General features: G+C 41.3%; 1 protein-coding gene across 1 annotated transcript in view; it reads right to left on the reverse strand.

Moving 5' to 3' along the window:
* The window catches only part of GALM (galactose mutarotase), a 117,076-nt gene that overhangs the window by 99,965 nt on the left and 4,545 nt on the right, over nt 1-12,566 (reverse strand). The window lies entirely within an intron of this gene.

A 12,566-nucleotide genomic window follows, 5' to 3' on the forward strand; every position in this document is an offset into this window, starting at 1 on the left:
AAAAGAATAATGTCATTAGGAAAATTATTTGTTTATAAAAAGTATTACCTAGATCCTGTGGGCTTGAGAGGGCTTCTAGATACTTCTACACTGTTGTCTCTCTCCCTGACTTTGACCCAAGTGAATGAAAGAACCGTGTGCTTGCACACTCTTATTGCCTCACCAGCTGCTTCACTGGCACCACTGCCCAGAAGCAAATCCCAGGAACCCAGGACTGGGAAGTGGTAGGAGTTTTTACTCTTGATGAGCCAGGGAAATTGATTTGGGATTGAAGCCATTGAGCCTCCTCCTCCAGAATGGATGGTAGGAGAAGAAAGGGGAGACATCACGAATCTGGCTTCAGGCATAACTGGATCCAGGAGTTCAAATGGTGTCATCAGGCCTGTTTCCTAGCTCTGCTTATCTCTTGCAATTTCATTCTGGGCTTCTTCAGTCCCAGATGCCTATGCTCCCACTTTAGCAGATGGAACGAAAAGGAGAATCTTTCCGAATAGTTCTGACCAAAAACTCCTGGAAGCAATTCTGATATGTTCTGCTGGGTTACATATACATCTCTGAAATGAGCAATGACACTGAAGAAACAAGGAACTCTGACTGGCCTGCCTTAGTCGCTTGCACACTTCTGCGACGATGGCCATGTGAGTGAGAGTTCAGCCCCACCTAAGACACGGGAGTGGGTTCCTCCCAGGAAAGAAGAGTTCTGACATAAAGGCGAGGAATCAGACTGTTAAAAACAAGAGATGTCCATAACAGGTTCATTTGCCACTAATGGATTAGAATCTCATCCTTGTGTGGTGACCAGCATGGCCCCTAATAGGGAGTATAGCACTCGAACATTCTAAGCTTTTGGAATGAAGATGGAACTGATTTATTCTGCATAATTTTCTTGAAAGATTTTTTTGGTATATGTGCTGCTGAAGCGAGCACTTAAAAGGTTTTTTTAAAGTAATCTCTATACCCAGTGTGAGGCTCAAACTCACAACCCAGACTGTGCTCTACCAACTGAGCCAGCCAGGCACCCCTGTTCTACATAATTTTAAGTAAATTTTAATTTGGTGTGATGACCATAGCACCTGCAGAAATGATGCGATTACAGTCTCATTCTTTAGACTCTGTAAATACCAGCTTAAAAATCTGGTAGTTGTGGCGGCACTTGGGTGGCTCAGTCGGTTGAGTATCCGACTTCGGCTCAGGCCATGATTTCATGGTTCACGAGTTTAAGCCGCATGTCAGGCTCTGTGCGGACAGCATTCAGATTCTATGTCTCCCTCGCTATCGGCCCCTTTCTCACTTGCACTCTGTCTCTCTCTCTCTCAAAAACAAATAAACACATTAAAAAAATTTTTTTAATCTGGTAATTATGAACATGGAGATTGGCAGAGGCTAATAGCAGAGGAATAATTTGAGTAGGGCATGTGCCCCTATTGACTTGTCAATGCCCAGCCTGGCATTTCATTTCAATGTCCCCCTTTATCAAAAGTTTTCAGTCCCATTTATTGGAATTTTTTCCTCCACTAGAAAATAATTTAATGATTACCTTGTATGTAAATTATACCAAAAATAGCTACCTATGAGAAAAAATTACTTGCTTTACATTTTATTTATAGTCAACTTTTCTGAAATACAATTTTATAAAGTGAGGAGTACCTATGGAATATAAAATTGGGAATGAGTGGGGAACTTTTCTGTGGTAAGCCAGCTGTAGTTGGAATGTTCTCATACCTGTTCAGCCCATGGAAACCAAAGAAGTCACATTAACAATACATGCCTACCTAAAAGACTTCAATAACTTTCCCCCATAAAATCTTCACTAATTAATTTGGGGGTTGTGAATGAGTTTCTTACATGTGCTTAGGAACAAACGTGCTCATGTTCCTGTGGTGGTCCATCTCCTGGTAGCAGTCCCTTCTTCAAAATCTATTTGAAGGAGGCACCCACCCTGTTGCTAGGACCTGCCATGTAAATTCTGCTTTTCTGCTGCTCTGACCTACAGGCACTTGGTAGGCATGATTTGCTCCATCCACTCAGAAATGAAGACAATGCCCTCAGCCCACTCTGTCCTTTCTTACCTGGGTCTCAAAACAGCACTGTGTGTGCCCAATCCAACGAAGTATCATGAGAAAGTTTCAGCTTCTTCTTTTTTTAAAGTTTATTTATTTATTTTGAGACAGAGAGCGCAGGTGGGGGAGGGGCAGAGAGAAGGAGAGAGAGAATCCCAGAGAGAAGGAGAGAGGGAATCCCAAGCAGGCTCTGCACTGTCAGCACAGAGCCCAACACAGGGCTGGAACCCGTGAAGCGTGAGATCATGACCTGAGCTGAGACCAAGAGTCAGACGCTTACGTGAGTGAGCCACCCAGGCACCCCATCAGCTTCTAATTCTAACACTTCTTTTTGCAAGGACCTAGTGAGTCCATAGGAACAGGTAGGTCGGGGTGGAGTAGACGTGGAGAGGTGAGAAACCATGCCTTCCACTCTGCTCTCCCAGATTCTTGCTTGAAATCTTCTCTTTTCCTTTCTTTCTCAGCCTCCAAATTCTCCAAGGCTCAAAATGTAACTCACTGAATCAAGTGTCAAACACCCCTGTATTTGTTTATAGATTCACATTTACATCGCAGAGCAGGAGAAGGTGTGTATCAGCTACCCACATCCCCACCTGTACCAAAGCTTAGTAGGTCCACCGGATCACCTGCCTCTCAGATAGATTCCTTTTCAGAACAATGTCTTTGAGACTTGCAAAAATCTTTTTTTTTTAATTTTTTTTAATGTTTATTTATTTTTGAGACAGAGAGAGACAGAGCATGAACAGTGGAGGGTCAGAGAGAGAGGAGACACAGAATCGGAAGCAGGCTCCAGGCTCCGAGCTGTCAGCACACAGCCCGACGCGGGGCTCGAGCTCACAGACCGTGAGATCATGACCTGAGGCGAAGTCGGACGCTTAACCGACTGAGCTACCCAGGCGCCCCTCAAAAATCATTTTAATCATCTGTACTAATGGAGCAAGGAAGAGAATGGCTGTATAAGTGTTGACAATGGTTTTTTTCTTTCCGAATCCTACAGTGTTAGAGTAGCCTACACTTTGTCCTATATTATACACTTGCCCTATTACTCAGCACATGTTCATAACTGAGGTTCTATTTCTTGTGTTCACATCCATTATATAAGACAAGTGCTGTAAAGTATTCTGCACATTAGATGCTGTAATCCCTAATACATTTTTTTTTTACATTGGGCATCGTCCAAATATTTTCAGTGACTTTCTTGTTGAAGCCAAACACAACATTAAGTTCTTACTCAAATCATAGGGATCAGTGATGAAATAATTCTCAATTCATTTTTTTTTTCTTGCACAAAGTTTCTTTTGAAATCAGTGGGAATTTTGAATGTGGGCTAGCTCCAAGAAGCATTCTGCAGAATAAGAATCATTTCCAGTATTAATGGGTCATTGTGTCCTTTCGCATCTGAATCACCTATCAGTTTGGCTCTCTTAAAAATGATTTTGCAACCATCTGAGGAATTTCTTTTGATGATACGACTATAGTGGGAAGGTGAAAATTATCTCTTGCCGTTTGTAATGACATGGATGCAGCTAGAGAGTATGATGGTAATGAAATGTCAGTCAAAGACAAACACCATATGATTCCACACATATGTGGAATTTAATAAACAAAACAAATGAGCAAAGAGGAAAAGACAGACAAACCAAGGAAGAGACTTTTTTTTTTTTAAACTATAGAGAACAAACTGATGGTTACCAGAGGGGAGGGGATGACAGGATGGGTGAAATAGGTGATGGGGATTAAGAACTGCACTTGTGATAAGCACAGGGTGATGTATGGAAGTGCTGAATCACTATATCGTACACCTGAAACTAATATAACACTGTATGTTAACTAACTGGAATTAAAATAAAAACTTTCAAAATTAACAACAAAAAAAGAAAATTATCTCTAATAATGAAATGTATAATAATCTTTAAAGATTAAAACTCTTAAGAAGAGTTTGTGAATCATAACAGTACTCAGTTGTATTTTAACCCTCTTAATATTTTTACTGCCAAAATATTAAAGAGAATGTTTAAAAGCTTCAGTAATTTCATCACCCTGTTAAAGATGTCTTTTTAATTTTTCTTTAACATTTATTTATTTCAGAGAGACAGAGCATGAGCAGGGGAGGAGCAGAGAGAGAGGGAGACACAGAATCCGAAGCAGGCTCCAGGCTCCAAGCTATCAGCACAGAGCCCGACGCGGGGCTCAAACTCACAAACTGGGAGATCATGACCTGAGCAGAAGTTGGACGCTTGACTGACTGAGCCACCCAGGTGCCCCTAATTTTTCTTAAAAAAATTTTTTTTTGTTCATTTATTTTTTGAGAAAGAGAGAGAGTGGGAGGGGAGGGGCAAAAAGTGGGGAGACACAGAATCTGAAGCAGACTCCAGGCTCTGAGCTGTCAGCACAGAGCCTGACATGGTGCTTGAACTCGCAAACCGCGAGATCATGACCTGAGCCGAAGTCCGTCGCTTAACCAACTGAGACACCCAGGGGCTCCATCTTTTTAATTTTTCTAAATTTCCTTCCACCTTTGTCTATAGGTGCCTATATTTTATATAACCACGATCACAGAATATGCACAATACACATAATTCATCTACTAAGGATTCTCAGCTAGGGGAGATTGTCCCCCAGGAGACAGTTGGGAAGGTCTGCCGACATTTTGATTGTCCCTGTTAGGAACAGGTCGGTGCTAGTGGCATCTAGGGAGCAGGCTGTTCAACAAACATACTACAGTGTGTAGCTCCCTCTCAAAAAAAGAATTATCCAATCCAAAATGTCAATAGTACGGTAGTGCCAGGGTTGAGAAACCCTTGTACGCGCGTGCGCGCGCGCGCACACACACACACACACACACACACACACACACACACATTATGCTTTTAACAACTATTAAATCCTTCTTTATTTTTACAAGTTTTTTTATAATTATCACTTATTTCATCCAGTTGATGATCACGATTTATGTAACGATTTCCCCACTCTTAGATATCACAACATTATGAAAATTTTCATACAGATGGCTTCTGTATTAGTTTGAATTAATTTCTCATGAGTAAAATGACCTCAGTAAATGGTATTATTGTTTTTAACGACTCTTAAACTTGGTAGGGGGACCTTATAAACATTAACTTTGGCAAGATACATTAATTATTATTATTAGTTTCTCAAAGCCAATTAAAATTTGCCTTTAACCAGTTTCTAAGGCTGTAATTTTGTGCTGAGAGTTCTCTAGCAAGGTAACTCTAGTTTTTGTTTAATCTGACAAGGATACAAAGGCACTAACAAATTAATGAGTTGATGAATTAAAAAAATTTTTTTTAATGTTTATTTTTGAGAGAGAGAGACAGAGAGAGAGAGCAAGCTGGGGAGGGGTAGAGAGAGGGGGGCAGAGGATCTGAGGTGGGCTCTGTGCCAACAGCAATGAGCCCGATGCGGGGCTCCGACTCACACACCATGAGACCATGACCTGAGCCAAAGTCAGACGCTCAACCGACTGACCCACCCAGGTGCCTCAATTGATGAATTTTTAATAACCAGGAAATATATGTATATGGCACAAAATTGTAAAGTGTAAAAGAATCTGTATTCTTTTAAGCTGTGGTTTCCAGCAATCCTGTATCCCTCCCTGGAGGGGCTAACATAGGTATGTTAGGTACAGGCTAGACACTGTCATTACCAAGAGATCCCAAACTAAGGCATAAAAGCAAAACAGAAGTTTGTCTTTCTCATGTAACAGTCTGGAAGTATGTGGTTCAGGCTGTGGAGTGGCTTTGCTCCATAAAAATCATCCAGGGACCTAGTGCCTTCGATCTTGCTGCTCTGCCACCTTTTATAGTGTTCTGCATGGTGAAAGCTAATTCAATCCCACATCTGCACTCCAGCATGTGAGAAGGGAAAGAGAGAACATGGAGGCAAACAGTATCTTTTTTAAGCAAATCATGCAGACAGAGAAGGGATTTAAGTTCCACCATCCTACCTACTCATATTCCGCTGGCGAGAACGTCGTCACATGGCCACACCGGCTACAAAGGGGGCTGGGAATGCAGTCTTTAGTGAGGTGGCTGTAGGTCCAGCTGAAAATGCAGAAGAGAATTGATGTTGTAGCTGTGGGTGTCTAAAAGTAAGAATCGATTCATTCCCAATGTGGCAATGATGTCAACTGGATTATGAATCACTGAATCTGTCTCAGGATTGAATTGTGGGGATGTCTGGCATGTCACAATTAGATCCCTTCAAAGAACCAGGAATACAGTAAACAGCAATCAATACAAGCTGATTCTTCAGACCATTTCATTTCTAGATCATTTATCTTCTTTAACCCACTCTTCTCTGTCTTCTATTTGAATTTCTAAGGCTGGGGCTTGGTAATCTGGAGGTCACTGGCAATCTTCCTTCCCCACAACAATACTGGGCAGACTTAATCTTTTGAAGTTGTGAACTGGGTGAAATTTATCTTTGGGGATCTCCTTGCCCTCCATCCCTGGGCCTACAACAGCCATGGTGCCCCAACCATTCAGGACCCCACACCACAGGTCTCGCAGGCTTGCTCTCCGTGTAAGGCTATGACTACAAAATTCTCTCTTTTCTTTTCCTTTTTTTTAAATTTTTTTAACGTTTATTTATTTTTGAGACAGAGAGAGACAGAGCATGAACAGGGGAGGGGCAGAGAGAGAGGGAGTCACAGAATCTGAAACTGGCTGCAGGCTCTGAGTGGTCAGCACAGAGCCCGACGCGGGGCTTGAACTCACGGACGGTGAGATCATGACCTGAGCCGAAGTTGGACGCTTAACCGACCAAGCCACCCAGGCGCCCCTCTCTTTTCTTTTCTTACCCAACAACTACACTTTGAGTTGCTCCACTTCTAGCTGGTTGATAAGGCTGGGAGGTTGGGGACAGAGAAGGGATTTAAAGAGTGGTTGAAAAGTTGCTACTTGTGAAAAAAACAACAACTCAATTTGACTGACTAAAACTGTTGCCTCACCTGGTTTAAAAGGATTAGAGTTTGTCTTACTGTCTGCAGGACACACACACACACACACACACACACACACACAGATTTTCTAGGTCTAAATTGCAGATGTACACATTGGTATTTATGAAGAAACAGTTCCAAATATTGTTTTTATAAATTTCCCCTTCTTTTGTGCAAAAAACCATTGCACTCTAGAAATAATCAAGCAGATTGACTTTCTCTCCTCTCCCTCCCTAGGTCATTTTGATGTCATTGGCAGAAGAGCTGAAGCCATCTTAAAGACCTTGCTTGAGATAACATGATATACCAATATTATCTTTTCTCACTCTAAATCTTCATTATAAGAGTTGACTTGGTGATATGTAAGTTGACTACAGATATCTTTAGTTCTCTAAACTTGTTGCAAGAATAGTTAATATTTTTAAAAGATTCCAGAAAGAGCACATGAATTGGCCACTACTTGCGAAGACTCAGTAACTGACATGTTTATTCAAATAGTTCAATGCTTCCCACATCACAGTACAGGGAAAAAATATTAGTACTTGCATGACACACTGAGGGAAGCTGGAGCCAACTGGCTTGGAGTCTGTGTGTGCCCATAGCCTCACCTAGCTGTCCCAAGGGATGAAGGGAATCATTACCTCAGCACACCGCATTCACTAGGCAGCCTGGTGGAGGAGACGTATCTAACATGCTGCTATGCGAAATGTGGTCTTCAACATCAGCAGCAGCAGCAGCAGCACTTGGAAGCTTGTTAGAAATGCAAAATTGTAGGCTCTATGCCAATTTACTGAGTCGGAATCTGCATTTTCATAAGATTCCCAGGTGATTTATATGCACATTGAAGTTTGAAAGCACCAATCTAAGAAAACAGATCGATTTCTTTAGGTGAGTGTGGAGGATACAGAGGATTGCACCTGGCAGTCATTACATCCTCCTTCTCGCTTTGGAGTATGCTTCCTGTGCTGCAGAGGCTGATAAGCACAAATGACACCCTCCAGACTCTCTTGCAGCTATTACCATGGAAGTACTTAGGTTTCAACAATTAGCAGAGGCTTCCACGGAAGCCCTGGAAGGCTGCCTCTCTGCTGCCATGTTCGCGGAGGCATTGTCTCTTCTGTATAGGTTCTAGCGTTCAGTCATTAGCTTTGTGACCATTGGGAAGCTTGGGGTGGGGCATCCGTTTTGCCGGTTCGGGTGATGGTTAGTAGCGTAGGATTCTGGGGTTGGCTGTGGAAGTGGATTCTGGTGGCTGCCAGACAGCGGCCGTGTTGGTGCAGTTCTGCAGCTGTCAGGTCTGAGTGAGGGAGAGCACAGCTCTTTTGGTATCCTAGTTCTGAGGTGGGGTTTTGAGAATCATTCTAGTAATACTCTCCATTATTCTTAAAGTACTTTAATACCTCCAGCTTAAACTAACTGGAATGGATTCTGTTCTCTGAAACTAAACTTGAACTGATAAGAGTCTGTGTTTTCAGGATCATGCATGTATTCACTGATTTATTTAGCAAGTATTTATTGAGGGCCTTCTCTGAACAGGTATACACACACACACACACACACACACACATATTATATGATTAAATATTATATTCCTAAGAAAGTAGTTCCATCCAAATAGGGCAGAAAAATTAAAAGTTCCAATTCCAATCTAATCACTACAAAAAAATACTTCATACGTCCTCATTGTTATACTGGAAAGAAGATGGCAATTTAGAGACAAAAGATTAACTTTTCTGAACTTTGCCACATGGAGATAGTAAGGACTTACCCTGTCTACCTCATAAAGTTTCTGTGAAAATCAAATAAGGCAAGATATATGAAACTGCTTTGTACATATTAAAGTGCTATGTATGCTGGTTATTTTATTTGTAAGTAGTAATAATAGTAAATTTATCCTACAAACTTTTAGCTTTGGATGCTTATTTAAATTTTTTTTTTAACGTTTATTTATTTTGAGACAGAGACAGAGCATGAACGGGGGAGGGTCAGAGAGAGGGAGACACAGAATCTGAAACAGGCTCCAGGCTCTGAGCTGTCAGCACAGAGCCTGACGCGGGGCTCGAACTCATGGACCACGAGATCATGACCTGAGCCGAAGTCAGACACTTAACCGACTGAGCCGCCCAGGCGCCCCTTGCTTTGGATGCTTATGATAGCACCTTTAAAGAAAACTATTTTTGCTTGCCTAATCCTTCTTTCGGTGCAAATTCTGATGTTCATGTAATGACATTCTTAAAGATAAATCAGAGAGTGACTGATTTGTGAAAGGAATTTTCACTTTTGAAGAGGATTCACAATAGGAATTCTTTCATTAGATGTGTCTCATTTAATACAATTGGTTGGTTTATGAATTTAAATTAAAAAAAATTTTTTTAATGTTTTTTAACATTATTTATTTTTGAGACAGAGAGAGACAGAGCATGAGCAGGGGAGGGGCATAGAGAGAGGGAGACACGGGATCCGAAGCAGGCTCCAGGATCCGAGCCATCAGCACAGAGCCCAACGTGGGGCTCGAACTCATGAACCGCGAGATCATGACCTGAGCCGAAGTCGGAAGCCCAACCGACTGAGCCACCCAGGCACGCCTATGAATTTAAATCATACACATTTTGGTATATCCAGTGTACAAAATGAGCTTAGTTGGTTGAAAAATGTAATTATTATTATTATTATTTTATTTATTTTTGAGAGAGAGAGAGAATGAACCGGGGAGGGGCAGAGAGAGAGGGAGAACAGGATCCGAAGCAGGCTCCAGGCTCTGAGCTGTCAGCACAGAGCCCAATGTGGGGCTTGAACTCACAAACCATGAGCCAAAGTCGGACGTTCAACCAACTGGGCCACCCAGACAGCCCTGTAATTATATTTTTTAAGTGAGCTCATTTCAAATATGGGTGAGGAGCAAATCAAATTATAGATCAATCTTTGAGACATACACATAGACATATCTTGCAAAGCTTCCATTCTTTGTTTTATGTCCGTTTTCTTGAGGTATGTGAAAGAGAAGCTTAATTCAGACCAATAAATGTCTAGCCAGTGCCTTCTCTGTACAACGTTGTAGGTGACGAAGACGCAAAGATGAATGAGACAGTCATTCCCTATGCTACAGTCCAGTCCAGCATGTCAAAAGCAGCGGCCAGTCATACATGTGGGTATTGGTCACTTAAAATGTGGCCAGTGTGACTCAGAAACGGAATTTTACATTTTATTTAATTTTAACTAATTCAATGTTTATTTACTTTTGAGACAGAGAGAGACAGAGCGTGAACAGGGGAGGGTCAGAGAGAGAGGGAGACACAGAATCTGAAACAGGCTCCGGGCTCCAAGCTGTCAGCACAGAGCCCGATGTGGGGCTTGAACCCACGGACCGCGAGATCATGACCTGGGCCGAAGTCGGATGCTCAACCGACGGAGCCACCCAGGCGCCCCATAATTTTAACTAATTTAAATAAAAGTAGCCATGTGTGACTAGTGGCCACTGTATTGAATGGCACAGGCCTAGCCAAACTCAGTAGCTGACTTGTGGTTAGGATGCATGGAAAAAACACTTTTCTTCTGTCTTAAAACAAAGGTGGTCTATTAATTTTCTGGTCTTAGGGGTGGTGGTGGGGAAAGTGCCACGATGGTTTGGGAAAGTACATAGTATCAAGGGAAACAGTTATACAATTCTGTTAAAAATCTATTCTATTTGATTCAAATGTCCCCTAACATATTCAGAATGCAACGATACCACCAGGCCAAAAAAGCTGAAGACAGCAAAGGTCAAAAAACAGGTCTAAGCCTGAGTGGCTCAGTCAGTTAAGCATCCGACGTCGGCTCAGGTCATGATCTCATTGGTTCGTGGGTTTGAGACCCATGTTGGGCTCTGTGCTGACAGCTCAGAGCCTGGAGCCTGTTTCAGATTCTGTGTCTCCCTCTCTCTGTCCCTCCCCTGCTTGCGCTCTGTCTCTCTCTCTCAAAAATAAATAAAAATTTAAAAAAAAAAAAAGGCCTGAAAAACCTAGTTTATGTGTTATCTGTAGTATTCCTTGTCATTTTTAGAGTGGTCCCAGCATCAAAGATCAGGAAGGAAGAAGGAGTGAATTAGTAACTTACTAAGGAAACTTCCCTGATGGGGTGAAGTGGGCCATTTCCAAGATATTTTTATTTTTCTCAAATTAGAAAAGACAGAAAAGAACTAAGAGCTCATACTTAACAACAAAAAGGTATTAAGAACTACTGATTACTACCAACTATTTCACATTCCACACAATTGGGAATGATCAGTAGCACTTAATACCCTTTTATTAAGTGTTAGCAACTACGTGTTAATTTTGTTTTATCTATATTTTCATACGCAAGGTGAATTTGCTTTGACAGATTCTACTTACTCTCAGCTGTGGATAGAAATGCCATGATTTGACTCTTTTTGCTTACGAAAATTATTTTTAAAGATGTGTGAAGCAGTCTCAATTCACAGGAGTTAGAAGTGGAAATAGTTTAAGTATTATTTCTAAGACTAAGTGGCTATAACAAGAATCTGAACTTTACCTATCATTATTTGGTATATGTGCTAGTTCTGTAAGGTTAATCTATTTTATTTTTGCTGACTTATCACAGATTGTTATTTATTTATTTATTTATTTTTAAAGAGGCCAAACATGGTTGTAGTTCTAGCCCCAAAGGAGATGTGCATGATGATAGCAACTGAAAAAGAATACCACTGTGGTTACACTTGACTACACAGTGAGCTAATAGTGCTCGGGGCGCTTCCTGCGGGGTGCATCCTCTTGGAACAGTGGCTTCTTTTGACCCTAACAAACCAAAAGTGGATCAAATTAAAGGGACTAGCCTGGGTAACAGCACCACAGTGCCCTTTCTTGGGGATCTCTGTGAAACATGGCAGTGGTATCATCACAAACATTCTGGATTTGACAAAGTTTCATGGGAACTAATTGATTTCATAGGAACTAATTGACTGGGATTCTCCCTCTTTCTCTGCCCCTCCCTGCTCATGTTCTCTCTGTCTCTCTCAAAATAAATAAATAAAACTTTAAAAAGTTTTAAAAAATAGCAGCAATATTGAAAATTGAGTTTGGGCATGAAAAGTTCACAATTTGCATCTCTGGTTCAAATGAGGTATCCATCATAAGATTGTGATACTTTTCTCATGATTTTTGAGCCTTTTTCTATAGAAATTAAATTTATAAATGAACATTAAATTGGGGCATCTGGGTGGCTCAGTCAGTTAAGTGTCCGACTCTTGGTTTCAGCTCAGATCATGATCTCATGGTTCATGAGTTCAAACCCCAAGTTTGAGCCCTGTGTTGGGCTCTGCACTAAACAGCATGGAACCTGCTTGGGATTCTCTCTGTCCCTCCCCCCTTCTCTCTCTCTCTCTCTCTCTCTCTCACACACACACACACACACACACACACACACTCTCTCTCAAAATAAATAAATAAACATTAAAAAAAAGATACTAAAACAGTGTATTATATTTGTAATTTCTTATGGAGGCAAATTGAATTTCCTTATACCAATGAAAATGGTGAAAATTATAATCT

The sequence above is a fragment of the Acinonyx jubatus genome, chromosome A3, assembly GCF_027475565.1.
Source record: "Acinonyx jubatus isolate Ajub_Pintada_27869175 chromosome A3, VMU_Ajub_asm_v1.0, whole genome shotgun sequence".
In the NCBI taxonomy this organism is placed as follows: Eukaryota; Metazoa; Chordata; class Mammalia; order Carnivora; family Felidae; genus Acinonyx; species Acinonyx jubatus.